General features: G+C 40.6%; 2 long non-coding RNA genes across 2 annotated transcripts; both read right to left on the bottom strand.

Moving 5' to 3' along the window:
• Positions 1–3,467: 3,467 nt before the first annotated feature.
• On the bottom strand, positions 3,468–8,279 carry LOC120437676. Its single transcript, XR_005611336.1, has 3 exons — positions 8,035–8,279; positions 5,087–6,380; positions 3,468–4,807 (listed from the first exon to the last, which is right to left on the bottom strand). It is a non-coding gene; the product is annotated as an uncharacterized LOC120437676 (long non-coding RNA).
• An 11,151-nt stretch (positions 8,280–19,430) lies between these two features.
• Positions 19,431–22,701, bottom strand: LOC120439131. Its single transcript, XR_005612399.1, has 8 exons — positions 22,656–22,701; positions 22,068–22,111; positions 21,882–21,928; positions 21,541–21,585; positions 20,663–20,692; positions 20,263–20,331; positions 19,981–20,055; positions 19,431–19,586 (listed from the first exon to the last, which is right to left on the bottom strand). It is a non-coding gene; the product is annotated as an uncharacterized LOC120439131 (long non-coding RNA).
• Between the last annotated feature and the right edge of the window lie 642 nt (positions 22,702–23,343).

Below are 23,343 nucleotides of genomic sequence, written 5' to 3'. Positions count from 1 at the left end.
TCTCTATTGGAAGTGAAATTGTACTGGTCCTGAGTAGAGGCGCTACACTCACATTACTTACACTCTCATGACACATACATATATGGCCTTGGGGGTGGGCACAGTGAACAGCAGCCAGTGTCTGTTGTTGTGGAATTTTGTAAATAAAGTCTGCAACATAGAAAGAGCTGTGATCAAGGTATGTATTACTACGCAGGAGAGCCAACACACACATCAAACATCACAGTTCACAGGCATGCCAGCTCTGCCCTTGGGACGTCTCAGCTCCTCTTTAAAACTCCTCCACACACACAACTGTGTATCTTTTGGTTACAAAAGGTTTCTGTCCCACAAGCTTTGGCTGGGCAGAGAGCAACTCCCACTATCTTTTCCCAGGAAGCTCCTGGCACTGGTCATCTTTGGAAGTTTCATCCTTCCACACCCTAACAGTTAGCAGATAACTTAGTGAAACATCGTTAGGCCTAGCTAAGCAGTTTTTCACGACGTCATACTGACACACACTTACTTCATCTTAAGCAGGCTATACAAAAATCATACAGTAAGATTCTAAATACATAAATCTAAATGTGAGGATAAAGTAGATTCTTTTCATAACTCTGTTCATTCAGCCTCACCTCTGGTGCAGGTGCCCACCTCTCCATTTTAAATTCATGTAGACACTGACAGTTCCCAGGAGGTGATGTGCTAACACCAGCTGTTATTTGGCAGAGGATCGTTATTACAATGCCCCTCCCCTGTTTTAAATGCACAAAGAACAACATACATCAACAGCACAAAGGATTGGGCGGACACCCAAGTTCACTGTTCACCGTCTGGGGCGGGGGGCCCAGGAGGAAGATCTGGCAGTCTGGTTGGCATCTGAGCTTGTGGGCGTGCAGGAACGGGGGCCGATTACCCCTCTGGGGGTGCTGGTGCCTGGATCCTGGAGCAGTAGCGCTTTTTGATATGGGTGATATGGGTGGTTGCCCAGGGCGGCATCGTGGCATCTGCAAAAAAACAGTTGCTGGCACCGATGCGGCCAGTAATGTGTTACTTGTAATGCGTTGCTGTAATCTGATTACTTTTTTCAAGTAATGAGTAAAGTAAGGGATTACTATTGCAAAATCGGTAATTAGATTACCATTACTTTCCTGTAAGCACGCTGCATTACTACATTACTAAAACTGTGATTTTTTTGCGAGAATGTCTCATGACAGTGACTTAAGCGAGTGCGACTTTCCTGACAACAGCTGTGTGCAGATCAACAATGGATAATATATCGACTGCGGGACAGAGTGTAGCATGCAGCGTTTAAAGCGTGGAAGTACTGACCTTATTTTGAGTTTGATTCCATAAAAAGTGACAAAAACATTAGTGTCCGTTGTGCGTGGGAAGAAAACTTCTTTTTGCAGTGAACCCCCCTCCCCCAAACATCCGAGCTCCTGCTTTATAGGTGAAAGTAGAGCAACAGGTCCGCTCGTCTTTGATTTTATTTATGTTCTGCTGTGTTTTACTAGCATCTATTTGAAAGAGTGAGTGTAAACACAAAACAATATTTTATTTTATGTGCTGGAATGTGCAGAAAATAATGTTTAAATTAAAGAGATTAAAACTAATAAAACAAGTTTTAAAAAGAGGCTTTTCCATTTGATTACATTTTGTATGATGAATTAAGCAGAAAAAGTAGAATTGGGCTGAAAGATATATTGCCTTATCACCTATTCAGGTTGTAAATCGTGTTTTTAAAAAACAACTAAGTAACTAAGTAATTAATTGCTTTTGAAAACAAGTAATCAGTAAAGTAACGGGATTACATTTGGGGGGAAGTAATCAGTAATTAGTTACTGATTACTTTTTTCAAGTTGACCAACTTGACCAACACTGGTTTTCACACATGGAAACCAAATGTGTGATAAGCTGCAGGATTCAAACACAAGTGTAACTTATAAATACATGTTCATACTTTTATTCCACAATCAGAGAGAAAGAAACAGAGAGAGAGTGCAGGACAGACAGACAGGTGACAGTCTCAGGTGTACACACTGCTACAAAACAGCACAAGAGAAGGAGGATTTAGTGTTTGTGTTATTACGAGTGCTAAACAAGAAGAGTTCCAGATGGTACAGTGGACACATGTGTGACTCCTGTGATTAAAGCATCTTTCTTTCAGGTTAACGAGTGAACCGTCAGCTCTTTCAAACACATGTTAAAGTCCGCTCCGCTTCAGCCGTTTTTTTCCGGCAAAATTATCCACACCCACCTCTGCGCTATGAAGTCTGGGATATGGTGGGCCATGAAGTACACCGACCCATCCTTCGAATCCGGAGAAATTATGGCCGCATTTCGAGCAGCCTTTGAATTGGGATAGCCTTTGTCGCCGTAGCTATGATGTAATGGGCCTTAATATGCGGCCTTAAAGGCTGCAGACCCTGAATTGGGATACAGCCTGTGTGTCAGGTTAGTTCTTAGATTCCACCTCTCTCAGAACATCTGAGACCTATTTCCCTCGTTCCTTCCTTCATGGTGCTCCCAACCACAGGTGCCTGGCGGCTGTTTGGTGAGGCCTGCCCCCTATCTCTGTTGGGCTTCTGGATGTCTAGGGTCCGGGTCTCCTCCATGCCTGCTTCACAACCTGGGGGGGCAGGGCTCCCCATACCCACCATTAGACACTTGGAGAAATCTTATGAACATAAGTGTGCTCAGACCCACACTAGCGTACAAACAGGTATTCAAAAAAATACACCGTCTTGGTTGGCTCCTTCCTCTAAACATATCATCAGCATTATTAGTACTCTCTGCTGCTCAGTACCACTCAGTATTTACTGTTACTTATGCTTATGTCAGTTGTTACTGTGGTTTCTCTTTTGTGTTGTCTTCTTTTTGCTTGTTTTTTTTCTCTCAGCAGGTGATTTTCAGTGTCTTTTCTCTCCATCCCTCTTCTCCACTATTTTCTTCCCCTCTCCTTCTGTTAACTGTCTTTCCAACCTGTCTCTCTTCCTCTTTCCTGCCCATTCTGCTTGTCAAGAGTTGAAATGACATAAAAATAAATCAAATTAAAAAAACAAAACAATAATAAAGGTATAATAAAATATGTCTATCAAGTGGACAAGCACAGCAAAAGGAGTAATAGTCTACTTGGGAAAATAAATCTGTTGGGTATTTTTCTTGGCCTTCAGACAATAATACTGATTGCTGGACAGGACAGGCAAAAATTTAAAAAAGCAAAAAAAGAACAAGCAGCAGCTGCAGATGTTCACATGTTACAGTGGGGTAGTGTAGTGGCAGTCTGCAGTCAGCTGTTCTACACTGTGCTCTTTGAATTTGTCTCTGTAGTTTTCAGTGTTTTACACACAGAAATGAGGCCCAGAGTTCCTGTAAATATCACAATGATCTGAACTCATTGTTACATCAGAGATTTCAGCCTGAGGACGATGGAAACACACGTTCACTTGTGCACATTAAAAACAGTGAAATAACAGAACATTCAGAACATTTACATGAAAACCTTTATTGACACAGAAAACCTGAAGAGAAGCAGAGCATGAAGAAGTTGACATCATTCAGCTTATATCTGTATGTAGCTACAAAGCCAGGGATTAGAATCTGCTGCAGACACAGTCCTTCCTGTTGGGCTTCTTTGAAGTGCACTGCCTGGCTGCACAGTTGGGTCACTGTAAAGTAAATTCTCTGCAGACTCTGCAGGTAGTTGGATGTCCACACCAACACTCACTCTCACTGTAGCTACACAAATCTGTACTTTATACATTTATAGCCCGTGAAAATTCAAACGAATCATCGTAGGATAACTTAAATGTCCAACAACCCCACAAAACATGAAAACTGCACCAAACACCACAAAATAATCCACATTAAGGCCAAAGTAACAAGTCTTCTCACCCAAGAAGAGGATATCAGGCCCTTGTAGAGCAAAATTTAGTATTATGGTCTAGACAACCCAAAATGTGAGATCCATGTGGACTCCAGGTCCTAGGTTAATTTATCACCTGTCATGTTATTAGGTACAATTGTAATGTATTGTTTATGTCCCTTAAATAAACAGGTAGTTTTAAAGTATAAAATATTCAATATATACAAAAAAATATACAAAGGCCTCAATGTGAGCTTGAAGCCATTTATAATGTTTGAGTTGTTTAATGTGTAGGTGCTCACAACAAACAGATTTTGAATTAAAGCCAGGGAACATTGCTAACACAAAAAGTGTCTAATCTTCGTGCACATATGGATCAGTCATATTACCATTATTTCCCCCTAAGGTGTTGGCAAAGGCACTAAGTTAATACTTGAAAAAGCTTCTCAGTCACTCAGGTCAACCTAGTCTAAGGAGCTTGGAAAGAAAATGGGACGGGGTGTCTCGTCACCATTTTCTCTTTAGAACTGAACGTTCTTGGATGAGAGGTGAAACGTCTTCAAGAAACTTAAAGAAGTCCAGATACTTTTCTTTTCTTTCCAAGCTCAGACTATAAACTATTTACTTAGTGACAACTTTGCTTTTAACCTTTAATCAGAAAGCCTTATGTTGGCTAGTTATGTATCAGGGTAACATTTAAAGCTTTCACTGTACAGAACTGAACTGTCAGTTTCTGTTTGATAATGGGCTGTTGTGGTGAATGAAATAGTTACAAGTCCATGCAGTTTTAAGTCTGAAGAGGCTGTTTGCTGTGTTGATCAGCAGGATGCTCTTTTGAAGGCTGATGCTTTTTTCTGTAGATCAGAAAACCAAGAACGGCAATAACAAGAAGCACAGCAGAAACACTCAGGCCAACTATCAGCCAAACAGATCCATCCTCTGTGTGTCCTCCTGTGTGACCTGCAGGTGAGAAACAGGTGTGAGGTGTCAGCTATCAGGTAGGTGATGAGTGAAGAACAGAACAGACTACATGTGCAGGAGGTGAAGTAAAAAATACAGTGTGAAGATTTACCTGCTGGTGGAATTTTCTGTGCTTTGATTTAAAAAAGGACATCTGACAAAAACTGCAGCCACAATCTTATTTTTAAAAATGGCAGCAGAGTAAGCGCTCATATTTGTGACGTCACTGTGTCAAACAATGGTGAAGCAGTGTCTGAACTCTGACTCTGACTGACTTACCTGGAGAAACATTCAGGTTAATGATGCTGACAAGTTTCCATGTTCGTGCTCCTTCTATAAAAACACGACACTGATATGTTCCATCAGCAGCAGTCCTCACATCCCTCAGAATCAAAGACACGTCTCCATCCTTCATCTGTCTGTCCTGCAGATCCACCCAGTTCTTAAAAGATGGATGCTGGTGATCTGGAAAATAACTGATCATCCTGGTACACAAGGACATATTCATCTCTCAGGTCAGCTCTGTTCCACTTTACAACTCTGATGTTGTTGTTTGGCAGCCAGAGCGTCAGGTTCACATGTAAAGTCAATGGAAAGAGCGCGATGACACGCGCTTGCGCATCTGGCGAAAATGCGGAAGCAGATTTGCGTCGCGAAAACGCCAAAACCCGTGAAACGCGCGTCAGTGTACCGCATGGGGCGCGTGTGACTCGCGAAGGAAACCACGCGTGTCAGATTGTGTGTTGCATTTTGTGCACACGCTCGAGTAGGAAAATCTGAACTCCGGCGTCAAATCGCGCCGTGACAACCAATCCGGAGCCTGGTGCTTTGGCTGTAACTAGGTCAAAGGGGCAGATCCAGCCAAAACCCTTCATTCGTCACTCAGTATGGAGGAAAAGCTCATCAGTGCCGTGGCTAATCATCCAGAGCTAAATGATGCTAGTTGCTACTTCTACCGAGACAGGAATAAAACGGACCTGGAGGCACATTAGTGAGGAGATTGGGCAACCTGGTAAGTTCATTCATTCTGCTTTTTAATTTCCAGACTGACCCGATGAAACCGTGCAAAAGCTAGCAAGCCCGCCTACTGTCCCGCTATTTTCCCACTGATGTACAAATACCTTTCCGCTAACAAGATAATGTGTTTATTCAGAGGACATCTGCAGCACAACACATCTGGCACAACGTCCTCCCACATTTCCGATCCACGCGCGTGGTAAGATACAATTTTGAGGCGCGATGGGTTTTCCCTGGACACGCGTTGAGGTGCGAATGTGCACGCGTCACATTAGGGGCGTTTGGGGCGTTTTTGCTCGCCTCTATCGCGTTCGGTGTGAATGCACCGTTAGAATCAAAGACACGTCTCCATCCTTCATCTGTCTGTCCTGCAGATCCACCTGATTCTTAAAAGATGGATGCTGGTTGGCTGGATCAAAACGCCCATCCCGGTACAAAAAGACATAATTAGCTCCGTATTCAGCTCTCGTCCACTCTACATCTCTGATGTTGTTGTTTGGAGCTCGACATGTCAGAGTGACGTCCTGTCCAGACTCAGTTGTGATGTTTTTCTGGTCTGAAAGAGGAAACAACACAGAGCAGAGAGGTTAAAGGTCAAAGTACAATTATCCTCAGAAAGATTTAATTTAAACACAATATTTTTTTTCTTTAACGTTTGACTGAGAGTATAAAATATTTCAAACATGGATAGAAATCACCAAACTCTTTGTGTTTGTCCCCCTGGAGTCAATCATTTGAAAAATCCCATTAGCTATTTCAATTTACAAATTGGTCACCATATTCTAAAATATCCACCATGTCCAACACAATAAAAAACACATCCAATCACTTTTTTCTGTCTATGTGCTTTCTATCCAACATTCACACTCCTATTAACATATCAGGAGCAACTCTTGTTTTTAGCATCTTGCCCAAAGATACTTTGGCATGGAGCCTGGAATAACACTAACTTTTAAAAGATAACCGCTTCTACCTCCTGAGCCACAGACCAAGTTTACCAAAGGTACTGGTGTGTAGGACTGCTGGACCCCAAACATTTGTATGTTTGCTACAGAACAGCTGGAAACATCTACACCTATGACAACAAATATATCAGTGTTTGCTCAGAGTATTTTATTTTATAACTGTTTGTTGAACTACTAACCAAGTGAACGAGCCTCACATACTGAAACACACTTTATAGTCGCAGCTTGCCGTTATTTTTAAATTGTTATAATATTCCCTGTGAATCACCTTTCAAGCAACAGCAAGTTAAAACGGTTCAGACACTGTGAGTCTCTGCATGCTGCCTTTATGGAGCTACAGCTGTTTGTATACACTGAACAAAAAGCTTTGTAGCTGTATACTGACTCCTGACACTACAACACATCACACTGACACACACATTACACTTCTTTGTCTCTGTCACAGCTGGATTACAGCCAACACACGTTTAATCCACATTGATTCCACCCAGACTCATTTCTCCTTTGCAGACAGACAAACTGAATCAATATGAAAATAATTATTAGAGAAGACATGTGAGTCAGTCTGGTTTACTTGTTACCAATTCGCACCCCAAACTGTGAGGTTTCTAACAGGTAAATCTCATTCTGAGAATCTCTGCAACACAGAACCTAAAAATACAAACAAAATTGTTGCAAGGAAATATGCCAAGCACCCAGCAAATGGCAAATGAGAAGAAGAAAATGGAATGTTTTGACTTGTTATTATTTTAATGTTTACTAAAAAAGCACAATTTCTTTATATATTTTGATTTTGTTTGCAGGATTTTAAGGTATTTGAGTTTAAGTTCATTTATTTTGGAATAATATTGCATCCTGTCTGTTTCAATGAATATTTCTGTTCAATAAATGTTTATCCTCTTTAGCCTATGACACAGAGTGCTTTGAGTTTTGGCCCTTTTTGTGTCTGACGCCCCAGCTGTAGAGAATCACAGTCAGGCTAGGACTGATGCTTTCGTATATGAGACTGGCTGCTCTTCTCTCTCGACCCATCACAACAGCTGTGCAAGTAATATTTCTCCAGAGACCCTTTTAGAAAGCAAGGCTTTTAAACTCAGGGATGTCACAGACAGCATAACTGCTGTGACAGGAATGTCTACACCGACTCCAGCTCTTAGTGAAATATTGTTGTCATGTAATACAGGCTCATACGCTGTTTCTCTTTATCAGGCAGATATATTTTAGTTTATAACAGTTAAATCTCACCTGCAGAGACAAACACGAAGGCTCCGACAAACAGCACAGTGGAGCACAGCGACACAGTTACAAAAAATATTTCCGTGTTCTCGAGTTCTGTTGATCCGACACGTAGTTTGGTCTACATGTCTGAGTCTGTTGCTATTTTCACTGAATTTTAAAATCTGACTCCATGAGATTACATTTAAGATTTAAATAAAGTTTTACTCGCTCGATCCCGAAATGTCCGGCTCGTCTCCCATGCACGGAACAGAGTCACGTGATCAGAGTCGCTGCTGCTTCTTCTTCTTCTTCCTTATATTTGTATTGGCGGTTGGCAAACAACTGAAAGGTGCATTACCGCCACCAACTGGTATGGAGTATGGTCTGGAACGACGCTCAAAAAAAAAAATTCCTCAAACCCTTTCAAACAGTTTCCCTTCTTTTAAAAACTGAAATAAGGCCTGATAACTTGTACTCCCCGATTCCTGTCGCAACAAATCAACAAGATCCAGATTTTTAGGTTACTGAGATTTTCAATCAATTGTCTCCTCTCAACCTGATACCTCTGACACTGCAATATGACATGTTCTATAGTTTCCTCTACCCCACAGTAATCACATTTCCCGGTACTATGTTTCCCTATCATGAATAATGTAGTATTCAAGCCAGTATGTCCAAATCTCAGTCTGGATATGACCACCTCCTCCCTCCTAGTCCGTCCTGCATTTCTCATTCCTCCCACCCTCCTTTGAATTTTATACAACCAGCGTCCCTTCCTTTCCTCCTCCCACTGCTTTTGCCATCTTGCTCTCATATCTTGCCTTACCATACTCCTTATCTCTGCTTGGCCAAAACTAACAGCCATGTCAACCACCCCATGTTTTACGGCCTCCTTTGCAACTCTATCTGCCTTTTCATTCGCCCATACCCCATAGTGCGCCGGAACCCATAAAAACACAACTGCAAGTCCCATCATGTGTATCACTGCTGCTTCGTAACTGGTTAGGTGGTTTATAAGGAAGTGACTCATTGGCGGGTTTTGTGCTGTGTTTTGGTGATTTTGCGACATGATTAGAGATACTGGGCCTCTGTCAGTGCACCCCAGGGTGGCTGTGGCTACAATGTAGCATGCCATCACCAGTGTGTGAATGTGTGTGTGAATGGGTGAATGACTGGATGTGTATGGCGCTTTGGGGTCCTTAGGGACTAGTATAAATGGCCTGTATACAAATACAGGCCATTTACCATTTGCCAAGAGAGGACGCATCGTTAAATTGTTAAAAAAAAAAGCATACTGCCAACTTATTATTAGAGGTTGTTGTACATTATTATTATTATTATTATTGTTATTATTATTATTATTGTTGTTGTTGTTATTATCACTATTACTATTTAAAAAAGCAATAAGACACAAGCAAAGAGAGAACACAGCATGGCACATGTTTAAACAAAATTATTTATTCATCAGATAGATATAACATATTTTTGTTTTTTTTAATCTAAAAAATACATCTTCAAAGCACCACAACGGTACCCTGATGTCTCACAGAAATGCCACATCATATCAAACAGACTGGCAACTCAGCTCTGCAGAGTGGACAATCATAACGAAGCAGTTTATTTCAAGTTTTAGATTCAAGCTGCTTTTTATACTTTTGGCCACCAGATGTCACCAAAGAGGACTGTGTTGAAAAGTTTGGAGTAATGAACCTTTTTCAATTACAAGCTTCAGAAAACTTCATGTAGTCATCACTACTCCTAAGGAAGTTGAAAGTCCACAGTACGTGTTACGTCGTATGGGCAGGATGATCATACATCCAATATAACAAAAATACGTAGTGAAAAGTAGTATTGGGCCCACATTATAAAAAAAAAAAATGATGATCATTTTGAGAAGAAAGTCAAAATTTCTCAATTAAAGTTGAAAATCTATTTCGAGAAAAAAGTTGAAATGTGGAGGTTAGAGCAACAACTGTCAAGGTTGCTAGATCCTCTGAGTTAGTGAAATCATACTTCAGAATCAGTTTTGACCAAATGCAGGGTTCGTACGCTTTTTTCAGGGTCAACTTCAAACACATTTTAAGCACTTTCAAGGTCCCTTTTTAAGCTTTTCCGTTTATCTTTTCCGTTTAAACTGTTTATCTTGCCAATCTGTTATTTACTCATTTTGACATAACGTGTCAGCACAATTTATCTAAGTTCCGACAAAATTTAAAATACAAGTAGAAAGTGATATTTTTGACTGTAAAAACCACGAGCATGTTTAAGGAATCATTTTCATAACTTGAAATGCAAATAGAAATTGGACATTTTTAAAAAATATGAACAAGTTTTGCAAAGTTACATGGTACTATTTACCTAAAAACCAGCCAAGGCTCAGACGTTTCTTATATAACCATTCAAAACTATTTACAGAACTATCAGGTGCTCTTCGTCAAATAAGAAGTCACACAAATTATTTATGCAACTCCCAAAAATAGTTTGTGTCACTAGAACACAGATGAGAACAGCACAGGGATAAACCTGTAGGTCTGACAGGTGTGTCACTCAGCGTTTACACTGCAATCTGCCTTTGGTGGCTTTTTTGCAGCAACTGTGACGTTCACTAGTAGAACTGACACACAAAACAAAAAAACGACTACACTACACACTAACTACACAAGACAACACACTAACTTGAGACTCCAAACACGATAAACATCACAAATCTCTCACGTATCAAAACTCGCTCTCTCTCTTCCCTCTCTTCCCAACAACCAAATATCACATGTTGCCGTATCATTTTTGATTGGTCGACATGGTACATTTTTCCACCAATAGGGAAGGAGTGTTTTCTTCTTTTTTTCACTCACAAGCAAAGCGTGTTTGCTAGCGCTCTCCATAAAAACAGCCGTTTTTACCGTTTCTTCCCGGAGTAAACGCCACTATTTTATTCAGACCCCCCAAAAAAAAAAAAACAAAAACAAACAAACATCGGTTTTACCTGCCCTATCAACACAATTTAAAAACTGGTATATAATTTGAAGTCCGCACGTTCGACCCAAGTTGAAATGGAGACTCTGGGTCCGTCGACCCCAGAGGGTTGATCAGAAAGCGTTAAGTTAGCTAGTTATGTATCGGGCTAATGTTTAAAGCTTTCACCTGAGTAAATTAACTCATATTACTGCTAAGTAATGTTAGCTAAGTTCACAGCATATTCCGTAATAGCGCTGCCATACTGCATCACACTCACTGCATTTCAATTATTTCTCCAGCGAGTTTGATAGCTACCAAAATAATCATAATTTTAAAAAAATAGCATGTGTAACGTACGCGTACTGGAAAATTATTTATTAGGACTCACCTATCATGCGACTGGAGAGCGCAAACTCCGCCATTGTTGTTTTCCATCAAACACTGGTCGTGTCCAAATTCATGGGCTGCCTCCTCCTGAGGCCGCATTTGTAGACCGATTACGTCACAGCGACGCACCGAAGGCTGTCCAAATTCATAGGCTGCTCCGAATGCAGCCGACAAATGGGTCCTCATTTTCTCTGAATTTGCGGATGGGTCTGATGTATCCTTCTTTGCCCACCATCTCCCAGGATTCATAGCGCGGCCCAGCCAAACTCTAGTTTCCGGTAATGGTGGACGGTATTACGTTTTAAAATTAGTCTTATTAATTTTTCTGGGTCACAAAATAAACTTTTAACATATTTTCAGGCGAGAATATGGGTGTGTAAACTTCAAATATCTGCTCGGTTTATCAAGATATTGCATATTTGCAAAAGTGCTTCGACGTTTTCGGGGATGTCTGTTACCCACCAGCTGGATAGCTAGCCGGCCCAGAATTCATTGCACAGAACTTCATTCACGTAAAGATGGCGGCACAGAAAGATCAACCGGGAGACGAATACACTTTTAAATGTAAGTATATGAAAATCTGGTGGTACAAAAGTTAAATTTTTATAGCGGTTGTGTTGTTAGGGTTGTGAATTTGCATAGACTTGTAATATTTTTTTTTCAAGATGGCGCTGGAGTGACGGCAGCCTTTCCATGTAGATCTGCAACACCGTACTTGTTTCTTAACTTTAAACTGTACTAGACTAGTCTTTCAAACTTTTCTTACCTTCCTTTAGTCTCTTTACTTTCTAGCTCTTAGATATACTATGGATAACACACTTTTTAAAACTTCTGGAACCAGCTCCTTCATCTACTCAAGAGCGGAGCTGCTGGCACTTAACACAAAGGCACAGACCGGCATGAGACACAACATCCGGCTGAGATAAAGAGGAGCTACAGAGGCTGCAAGGCTGGAGTGAGGAAAGCGGATCACCGGAGGCGATTCAAACCATCAATCCCGACAGTGATAATGGGCAACGTGAACTCGTTACAGAATAAGATTGATGAACTGGCTGCTCTGAACAAGCACCGACTCTACCGTGAGTGCAGTCTGTTTATCTTCACGGAGACGTGGCTAACCGAGCTAACACCACAGGCTAACGCAGACCTATGTGGATTCACATCCGTGAGAGCCGATAGGGACACACAGGCCAGCGGAAAAAGCAGAGGTGGGGGACTCATTGTCTACATTAACAACAGATATTGTAACCCTGGACACGTCTCCGTTAAAGTATCTGTATGCCGTTCGGACCTGGAGCTGCTAGCCGTTAGCTTGCGGCCATATTATCTACCTCAGGAGTTTAGTCATGTGATCTGTGTGTGTGTTTACATCCCTACGAGGGCCGACGCAGCAGCTGCCTGTGAGAAAATACACACAATAACAGCAAGACTGCAGACACAAAACCCAGAGGCTTTCATTATTATATCTGGAGACTTTAATCATGCCACACTGGATTCTACTCTGGCTGCTTTTCACCAGTTTGTGAATTGTCCCACAAGGAGCAACAGGACAATTGACCTACTGTATGCTAATGTGAGAGATGCATAAAGAGCCACCCCCCTCCCCCCACTAGGGAAGTCAGACCACAACCTGGTTTATCTACAGCCACAATACACACCCCTCGTCCAAAGGCAGCCTGTCACAACACGCTCCATTAGGAGATGGACCCCAGAAAAGGAGGATGCTCTGAGAGACTGCTATGACACCACAGACTGGGATGTGCTCCTGAGCCCACATGGTGAGGACATAGAGGGGGCGACACACTGTCTGACGGACTACCTCAACTTTTGTGTGGACACGGTCGCCCCTGCTAAGACGGTACGGTGTTATCCTAATAACAAACCGTGGGTAACACAGGAACTCAAAGCTGTCCTCAACATGAAGAAGAAGGCTTTCAGGAGCAAAGTGAAGGAGGAGATGAAAGCAGCACAGCGGGAGGTGGAATGTTGCCTGAGGGAAGCAAAGGACACCTACAGGAGGAAGGTGGAGCAGAAGCTGGAGAGGAACAATATGAGGGAGGTCTGGAATGGTGTGAAAACCATCACAGGCCACAACACCAAGAACAGCACAGTGGGGGGGGGGACTGAGGAAGCTTCGCCCCAGGAAGGCAGCAGGCCCAGACAAGGTGTGTCACAGGATGCTAAAGGCGTCTGCTGCTGAACTGGGGGAGCCGCTACAACGAGTCTTCAATCTCAGCCTGCGACTGGGGAGAGTGCCCGCCCTATGGAAGACATCCTGCATCGTCCCGGTCCCCAAAAAGAACCGGCCCAATGAGCTGAATGACTTCCGACCGGTGGCACTGACGTCACACCTTATGAAGACTGTAGAGCGGCTTTTCCTCAACCTCCTCTGACCACAGGTACAACATGCCCAGGACCCACTACAGTTCGCCTTCAAGGCAGATGTCGGAGTGGAGGATGCCATCCTCTACCTCCTACACAGAGCCCACTCACACCTGGACAAGGGTAAAGGCACGGTCAGGATCCTGTTTCTTGACTTTTCCAGTGCCTTTAATACCATCCGGCCCTGTCTGCTCCAGGAGAAACTAAACAGGATGCAGGTGGACCCCTGCCTGGTCTCTTGGATCTCCGACTACCTCACTGACAGACCAGTACGTCAGGCTGAGGGACATCACGTCGGACACTGTGGTCAGCAGCACAGGAGCACCACAGGGAACTGTGCTGTCCCCTCTTCTCTTCACCCTGTACACCTCTGACTTTTGCTATAACTCTGAATTATGCCATATTCAGAAGTTTGCAGACGACACGGCCATCATGGGGTGTATCTGGGATGATCAGGAAGAGGAGTACAGAAGTCTGGTGAGGAACTTTGTCACTTGGAGCCACACAAACCACCTGCAACTCAACACTTCAAAGACTAAGGAACTCGTTGTGGATTTCGGGAGGTCCAGAGCAGATCCACGGCCAGTACAGATAGGGGGAGAGGAGGTGGAGGTGGTCAACACATACAAGTACCTCGGGCTGTGGGTGGACAACAAACTGGACTGGACGTGCAACACGCAGCACCTGTATAAAAAAGGCCAAAGCCGACTGTACTTCCTCAGGAGGCTGAGGTCTTTCAACATCTGCAGGAAGCTCCTGAGGATGTTTTACCAGTCAGTGGTTGCAGGAGTACTTTTCTATGGCGTGGTGTGCTGGGGGAGCAGCACAGCAAAGAAGGACTCATCCAGGCTGGAGAAACTAATCAGGAAGGCTAGCTCTGTGGTTGGCATGAAGCTGGACACTCTGGTGACAGTGGCAAAGAAGAGGACCTTAAAGAAACTGATGGACATTATGAGCAATGCCAGGTATCCTCTGCACACAATCGTAAACAATCAGAGGAGCCTATTCAGCGACAAGGGTGAAGGGTTGCTTCTCCCGAAGTCAAAAACCAACAGACTCAAAAACTCCTTTGTCCCACACGCCATCAAACTGTTTAACTCCTCACTGGAGGGGAGAGGGAGGAGAAACAGGGGGACGAGGGAGGGCGGGAACAACTGAGCTGTAGGTGCCTTTTTACACTGTGCAATATTTGTAGTATTTGGTGGGTTTTTTTTTGGTTTTTTTATATTCGACTGTGCAATAATCACTGTGCAATATATATATACTCACTCAAATGAGCAATCCTATTTATCCATATTGTATATTCTGTATCTAAATATGTGTATATGTGTTTATATGGTGTATTTATGCTTATGTCCTTACTCTCATTCCCCTTAATGTATCTGTAACATGCAACTTCTTTCGGTGCTTTGCTACTGGAAGCTGAATTTCCCGGAGGTACCCACCCGAGGGATTAATAAAGTTTCATCTTATCTTATCTTATTTATTTAAACGATCTTCATAAAAAGTGTCCGTAAACTAGCTTGTATGGTGGGTCCCGCGGTTTTTCATTGCCGCTTACATTTTTCCCAATCAACTTCTTTGTGATATGTTTATAGGGACCAAAGAGCAAACAACAGACTTCATTAAAATTAGAGGAGAAAACGATCACCTCTTCACCGGGGTAAAATATTCAGCGACTGTGGGATGGAGGTACACGCATAAATCAATTTACACATCATATTCATCTGAGTACGGTTTCAATAACCCATATAATAATTTTGTACAGAACCTGTGATGTCCAGACGATATTGCTCTTGTGTTCTGCTGTGAAAACTTTTGGATTTAGGGATTATCATAGTTGTTATGGTTTTCTGTCTTCTCTTATTTTTTTGTGTGCAATCAGGAGTATTCTCGAGAAGATGGGCCTGCAAGGGAAAGTCACCCCCTTGCAGGCCAAAAAGAAGTGGGACAACTTAAAGAAAAGATACAAAGTATATGTGTTGTCCAGAAGATATTTTTAAAGAATGAAATCTAATAAATGTACATTTACTAAACCTTGTATTGTTTATATTTGTCTGTCATTTCTGATTTCCTCTGCCTTTAGGATTGCAAGTGTCCAGGGTCAGGAGAGGGAGTCAGTGGTAAGCCCACTGCTGCTACTTGGCCCTGGTTTGGCCTCATGGATGAGGTGTTGGGACAGAGGCCTTCCATTAGGCCCCCTGTCCTTATTTCCTCTCTCCCTGAGGACACTCCAGGGCCAAGTACAGCAGTGGGTGACCAAAGTGAGAGGGAAGAGGAGACAGATGAGGAAGGAGGTCAGCCAGCAACAACGGGAGGGAAGAGGAGAAGGGATAGGGGGGATGAGCTCCTTGAGCTCATCAAAGAGGACATGCAGTACCAAAGGGAGGCTGAGGAGAGGAGAGAACAGGAGAGCAGGGACAGGATGGACAGACTTTTTTCTATATTGGAAAGATTAGTTCCTAAATAAGTTAAAAATATATATTCAAATAATGTTCTTACTTTTGTTCTATTTGTTATGTAATTCTAAAAGTTTTTGATTATGAAAATTAGTTCCCCTATTGGTTGTGCCTTCAGATATTCTTTTTTTGAATACATTTCTTACTTTTTTCTATGTGTTATTTTAAAAGTTTTTCATTATGAATAAATTGATGAAACAAATTTCACTGAACTCATTTTATTTACAGTTGTTTTTAACATGTATGAACATAATCAAACTTTAAATATCAATTTAAAACTCTTCAAAGGTAAATAACAATAATACAAGAATATTTCTAAAACATGAATTTTAGAGAAGGAAAAGATATATACAAATATATACAAATATTTACAATTTTTCACACAGGATTAACCAAAGTGACCTGTTCCTGGACCTTTGTTTTTTTAAAAGATCACACACACAGAAAATCTCTGGCAGTGTTGCTGGATTTGCCGAAGGAAGATCAGACATGGATAGGGTGCTGCGAATGTGACCCGTGGTTTGTCTTTTCTGGTCGGAAAGTGGAGAATCGCACAGGGTGGTCTGCAAAGAGAGTTTTAGGATGCTTCCTCCCCTTGTCCACTGCATCGTCCATCCACGGGTTTGCAGGGCTGACTCAATCGACGGCTGCCACACCACTAAGAGGTTTTTCAGAAATATGCAAACCAGAGAAAGTAGATTCACTACTAGTATAAAACTCCTAGACTCTAGCAGACAACAGTTTGAAAAAGTGGTATTAAAAAAGATAAATGTTACCTGCCTGTTAACAGTAGTCATGGTCTGGTGGTACCTCCTCCAGGGCAGACACCTCGGCAGACAGCTGGTCCCGCCACAGAGCGCCACTGACTGCCTCCAATGCAGCCTCCCCCTAATCATCCTCTGCTCCATCTTCCTCAGGTTCATCCTCAGGAGCCACAATGTCGCCAGCACTGAGGCAAATGTTGTGGAGGATGGCACATGCTGTTATTACCTGTAGTGATATACACACACACACATTATTCATATATATATATATATATATATATATATATATATATACACACACATATATACACACACGCACAATTAATTTGACATTGGGTGGTCACTTACATGAGGTACAAAGGTGTGGTGCACCTCCAGCGCTTGCAGGAAGATGGCCCTGAACCTGTTCTTCATCATCCCAAAAGCACGCTCTATTATGGAGCGTGCCCTGGAATGATGGCTGTTGAAGCGCTGGGCTCCCACACCTTGTACTGGCCTCTTGTAGGGTGTGATGAGGGGGAGTGGACGCTGGAGGCATGGGTACCCTCCATCAGCGAGGATGAAATGCCCTGGAGGAGGGTAGACTGACTGACTGTACAGTGGGCTGTGGCGGAGCACCCTGGAATCATGCACCGACCCAGGCCAGCCCACGTATGTGTCAATGAAGCGGCCCCGATGGTCACAAACAGCCTGCAAGATGATGGATGGGAACAGTTTTCTGTTCCTATAGCACTGACCATCAGGGCCACTTGGACACTTGATGCGTATGTGGCAGCCGTCGATTGCACCCACCGCTTTCATAAAGGCTCTGTGGTGTGCCAGCCCTGCAAACCCACGGGACACTATCTCCAGGTCCTCTGGGGTTGTTGGGAGGTGGATGACCTGGTAGCAAATGGCCAACACCTCTTTTGTGACTCGGTGGACGATGTAGTGGACAGTGGAACGAGGCATCCCAAACACTCTTGAGACCACCCTGTAGGATGCTCCACTTGCCAACCAGAAAAGAAACACCAGGATCTCAATTGTGGCACCCCATCCATGCCGCCGATCCTGGTTCAGGAGATTCAACAACACTTCCAGAGACTCCCTGCTTAGCCGAAAATCAGGCCTTGGATCCTCCTGGATAAAAAAACGGTCCAGGACTGGTACACTCTGGTTAATCCTGCAGTATAATGGCCTTGTCTGGTTAAGGAAAAGGTGGAGAACAGCATAAACAGTTTTAATAGAAAGGTATGACTTCATTTATTTTATGACATCAAAACATTATTCTGATTGCTAAGCTTGAGTAAAATAGACACTGAGAAATAACATTTTATACATTTCATCTGTGTAGCTAAGCTTTTTTGTGAACTCAAAAATAACGCAGTTTTCAGCTTTATGACAAGTTTACTGCAATTTTATGTACACAAATAAGTAACAGGATCATATGAATAATTGAAAATAAATTTAAACTTACAGAAGAACATTTTCTAATGCCGGGCTCACACTGTGCGATTTTTTCAGTCGCGCGATTCAGCTCCTGCTCAATCTGCATGATTTGTGTCTGCATGACTCGCAGGGGTTAAAAGTTCATAGGTCACGATGCAGGTCTCACACCCGATACTGTGGTGCGACCTGAGTGCTCACACGGTGCGTATATAAAATGAAGGTTATAACAGAAATGCTGTCGCCCGCTCTCCCTCTCTGTCTTTCACTCACACAGACACACACCACCACCATCAACTTTGCTAAGTTGCTAATGAAAAACATTGATCAGGCAGCTTTCCGATTGCCAAATCGGTCGCACGACTCAAAAATCAGCTCAAAATGGGCCAAAAATCGCAGTGTGAGCCCGGCATAAGAGATTTTTTTTTCATATATTTTGAATGACCACCGTCATTCAGTCACTGAAATTAACCATAAAACTAGCTAAGTAAATGCGTCTAGATTAATAGTTTTACCTGGATGCGATTTTCTCTGATGAGCCTGGAGTACAAAACATGCCCATACGATAAAAAAATATATTTTAAAATACATTTTGAAACATATGTCAAAATATAAAAATATATTTTGAAATGTATTTTAGCACATATATTTTTGGCCATTTTTGTATATTTTAAAATATATTTAAAAATATATTTATAATATATTTTGAAATGTGTTTTAACACATATATTTTTGGCTGTTTTTTTATATCTTGAAATATATTTATAAAATATATTTATAAAATATATTTCAAAATACAATTTAAACTTATTTAAAATCATTCAAAAATATATAAATTTAACCCTTCATATATTTCTAAGAAAACACATTCACATATAACAGCTGAAAGAAATCTTTATTTGATGTTTAAAACATACATATAGCATATCAATCAAGCAAGGAATATTCATTTTATCATTTTATTCTCATTACATACTTAAACATTCTAAAAGAAATACAGACACACACACACATATATGTGTTTGTATATATATGTGTACACATATGTGTGTGTGTATGTGTATATGTGTGTGTGATTGTATGAACATAAGTCAACATACTTTAAATGTAATTTCTTTTCCTTTTCCAGCAGTCTCAGTTCCCCCAGCTTTCACTGTAATCCTCAAAGCCCTTCTGGACACATTGGGAAACCTCTTCCTTACTGCCACTGTAACAAACAAAAGTCACAGTTCTATTACTTTTATCAGAGTTAAAATAAAAATATGATTTATGTTAGCTGGCTTCATTTAGCAAACAGATATTTCTGTTTATATAGATACAGATATTAATACAGATATATTTTATGCATAATTTTACCCCTTTTTTTCCTAGATGGAAAGTCTATCCAGTTCACATTACAGTAATGCTAACACCCCTTTTGGTTGTCTCTCCTTACCCTCCAGCATTCATAAATCTGTTGACCTTCTTTGTCTGAGACCAACCACTACAATGCATCATCACCTATTTGTATTGGTAACTTACTTTACAACCTATTTTAATGGTTGCAAAGTAAGTTACTTGTGCTGTATGCAATTTTAGATACACAGAAAGTCTTCACTTACTATATATGGCTGTCATAGTGTCCTTATGAAGGGCAGTTCTTCACTCTGCGCCGATGTCCGTTTTGATCTGTCCTCCTATAAAAAGCATGAAAATTTGAGTGTTTGACTAGTTTTAGATTTCCAAAAATCTGACATTTGTACAACTAAACATTTGAGCTACAATGACATGCTATTGAGAGATACTTTTATGGGCACTTTTTGGTAAAGAAACTGGTGACAGAGTTGTAGGCTTTTTAGAATACTATTAGCTAACCATTTGAACTGACTTTCAACGCTGTTTACCTTTTAAATTGCTGTGGATCAAAACCTCCAGTGGGAAGGCGGCCATTAGAAGAACACACACCATTGAACCTGAAAATAACAAAAACAAACAAAAAACAGAACAATATATAAGAGTCAGGCAGAGTAATCAATCTCTTCTGAAGCAATATAGTTCATTTTGGGTGAAAAACAAAACATTCCTCTACAATATATATACTGACATCAGCAATCAACATCATGATTGTAATTATTTCCTTTTTAGTACATCTACTGCTGTGTACATGTGTCAAGCACTACGACTGAATATCAATTATAGGTGAACTATTCTTTACCTACTAGCAATCATATTTGAATGTAAAATAAAATAAAATAAATAAATAATAATAAAAATAACACGATGTAATTAAAATACACAACGTACATTAAGGAAATCTGCATTTGTATCCACAGGCTAAAAGTAAAACAGTAAATGTGTTAGTAATAGTACAGGTATTTGTAAAAAAAAAAAAAAAAAAAAAAAAGAGGCAGTAACTGTGACTCTTCTAGTCAGATGCTAAATGCGGAGATTTATATTTACAGTATAATACTGCATGTACAGGTAGCTGTGTTGTGAACTGTAACTGAATATTAGAGAATCTCAGAGAAATTAAATGTATTTATTTTTTGAATTTATCAATCATAAAACCGTCTGTTTTGAAGGCCTGTTACGATAACAACTTTTTGTTGTTCGGTATATTGCCCCATAAACAATTGCGACAAGTTATGTCATTGTTATTTTAAGACCATTTTATGTCTTTGAATGTATAATCATAATATAACACCATAATAATGCAAGATCTACACACTTTCAATTGACAAACCAACATCTAATTCTTAAAATATTTAGATCATGGAAATTAGGTATCAAAATATTAGATACCATAAAAACTTGAATAAATAGTAAATTGTCTAGCAAATAGAAAACAATGTTATTTAATGTTATTGTGTTGTTATTATTATATTTTATTTTTGTAAATATAATGGCAGATAAATTGCATCATTAACAATTATTGAGGTCATGTACATGTATTGTGTGTTAAGTCGATATATCGATTATTGTGACAGGCCTACTGTTTTGGTATCATAACAAGCTTGTCAAACATGCATGACCACTAAGCAATGTCTAAGCAGTAGTATTAGTCTGAATGACAACAAACATAACTAGTGTTTTGGAAACTCTCTTAGAAAACAGTTATTTTAATAATTATGATTAGCATGTGACACAGACACTGCATAAAAACTACAACAACAAATACTTACTTTAGGAGGATGGGGGAGGGCAGCATCAGGTTGAGACTTTGACATCTGTAAGAAACAAATTACTGTATTACAAACAAATCACTTAAAAATACATTAATGTGGCAGATGCAGTTCAAAAGTACAATCAGGGCTGTCACAACAATGGGGTGGGGCCAAGTGGCTGCAACCCTAGGTACAATGTGCAGGTATATATAATTACATATAATATATGTGAATAAAGCAAGAATCAGTTTAGGTTAATCACTGTGCTGACTGATGCTTGCTAGGTTTATATGACTGCAAACTGCACAAAAACAACAACAGCAACAACATTAATGACAATGACAAACAAAATTACTTACATTTATGTAAATCTGACATCAGGAAGATCTGCATTCGATTTCATGGGCTGAAATAAATAGGCAGAAACATTACTGCTAAAAAAACCAAAAACTCTAAAAAGCCTAAAAATGACTTAAAAAGCAAGGAAATGTGGAACATTGTAATTAGCGAACATTAATAAAGCATAACTGTGCTTTGTTTCTAACCTTGGTAAGTAAGTGCTCTGTAGCCAGAAGGACAGGTGGGATTTCTGTGAAAGCCAGATTAAATGTGAATAGGTTTTGATAGCTATTGTATATAACAAGTGTAAACTGTTTTATTTGTATTTTTTTCCCTTTCTGAGAAGGCAGAATAATAAGAAAAGGCAAAAGTACGTCACAATATAATTAAGTAAGTTACATATTTTGATTACCAAATTATGGAAGCGTGGAGCTGCCACCCAGGCAAGAGAAAAATAGAGCTATATCACGTTATAACATGAAATGTTTATTGTTCTAACATTATGCTTTTCATGTTTGTATAATATAATATCACGTTCTTACAATATACATAATTGTCACGTTCGCACAATATTGTACGGACGTGATAATTATGTACATTGTTCGTACAATGTTGTTCAAACATGTTGTTCAAACATGAAAAGTATATTGTACTAACGTGATAGTATATTTTTAGAATGATAAACTTTTCATGTTATAACTCGATATACTTATATTTCTCTTTGCCTGGGTGGCAGCTCTACTCTTCCGTGCCAAATAAGCGAGAATAAAGTAATATTATATGAGAAAAGGCACCTGCTAGCTTGATGATGGAGGCTTCATAGACCGGCCACCCGCCTTTTGGCTTCTTGCGGGGTGGCTGTAGCTCAGGTGGCAGAGCAGATCAGCCACTAACTAGAAGGTCGGTGGTTCGATCCCAGGCTGCTCCTTGTCTGCATGCCAAATATCCTTGGGCAAGATACTAACCCCACGTTGCTCTCCGATGCATCCATCGGAGTGTGAATGTGTATGAATGTTAGATACTCAGCACTTAAACTTAGAAGAAGTGCTGGTGTGATTGGGTAAATGAATTAGTTGTATAAAAGCGCTTTGAGTGTTCAGACAGAGTAGAAAAGCGCTATATACGAACCAGTCCATTTACCACTCCACCAAATAAAGGTCCGTTTCCTCCATGCCGGCTAATTATTCATCCTCATTAAAATCTCATATATGTTCAGTTGGCAGAATTGAAAATTTTACATCTTCCAACCATCTTCCAACGTGAACATAATCGGCTTGTTTCTTCCCGTCTCCTGTATCCGGCCGTTCCTCTCACTGTCGGAATTCGCGCCTCAGAGACGTCGTTATTTTTCAAAATAAAAAAAAGGAACAAAGAAAGAAACAGCAACAACTAATAAACAGTGTTTGTGCACGTTCATTGCACATTTGTGGGAGTGTTTAAATATTTAATTTTTATTAATTACTTTTCATTATATCTTTATTT

Source organism: Oreochromis aureus, linkage group 3, assembly GCF_013358895.1.
Source record: "Oreochromis aureus strain Israel breed Guangdong linkage group 3, ZZ_aureus, whole genome shotgun sequence".
In the NCBI taxonomy this organism is placed as follows: domain Eukaryota; kingdom Metazoa; phylum Chordata; class Actinopteri; order Cichliformes; family Cichlidae; genus Oreochromis; species Oreochromis aureus.
The sequence above is the reverse complement of the archived record's forward strand: the minus strand, read 5'-3'. Positions and strand labels throughout refer to the sequence as shown.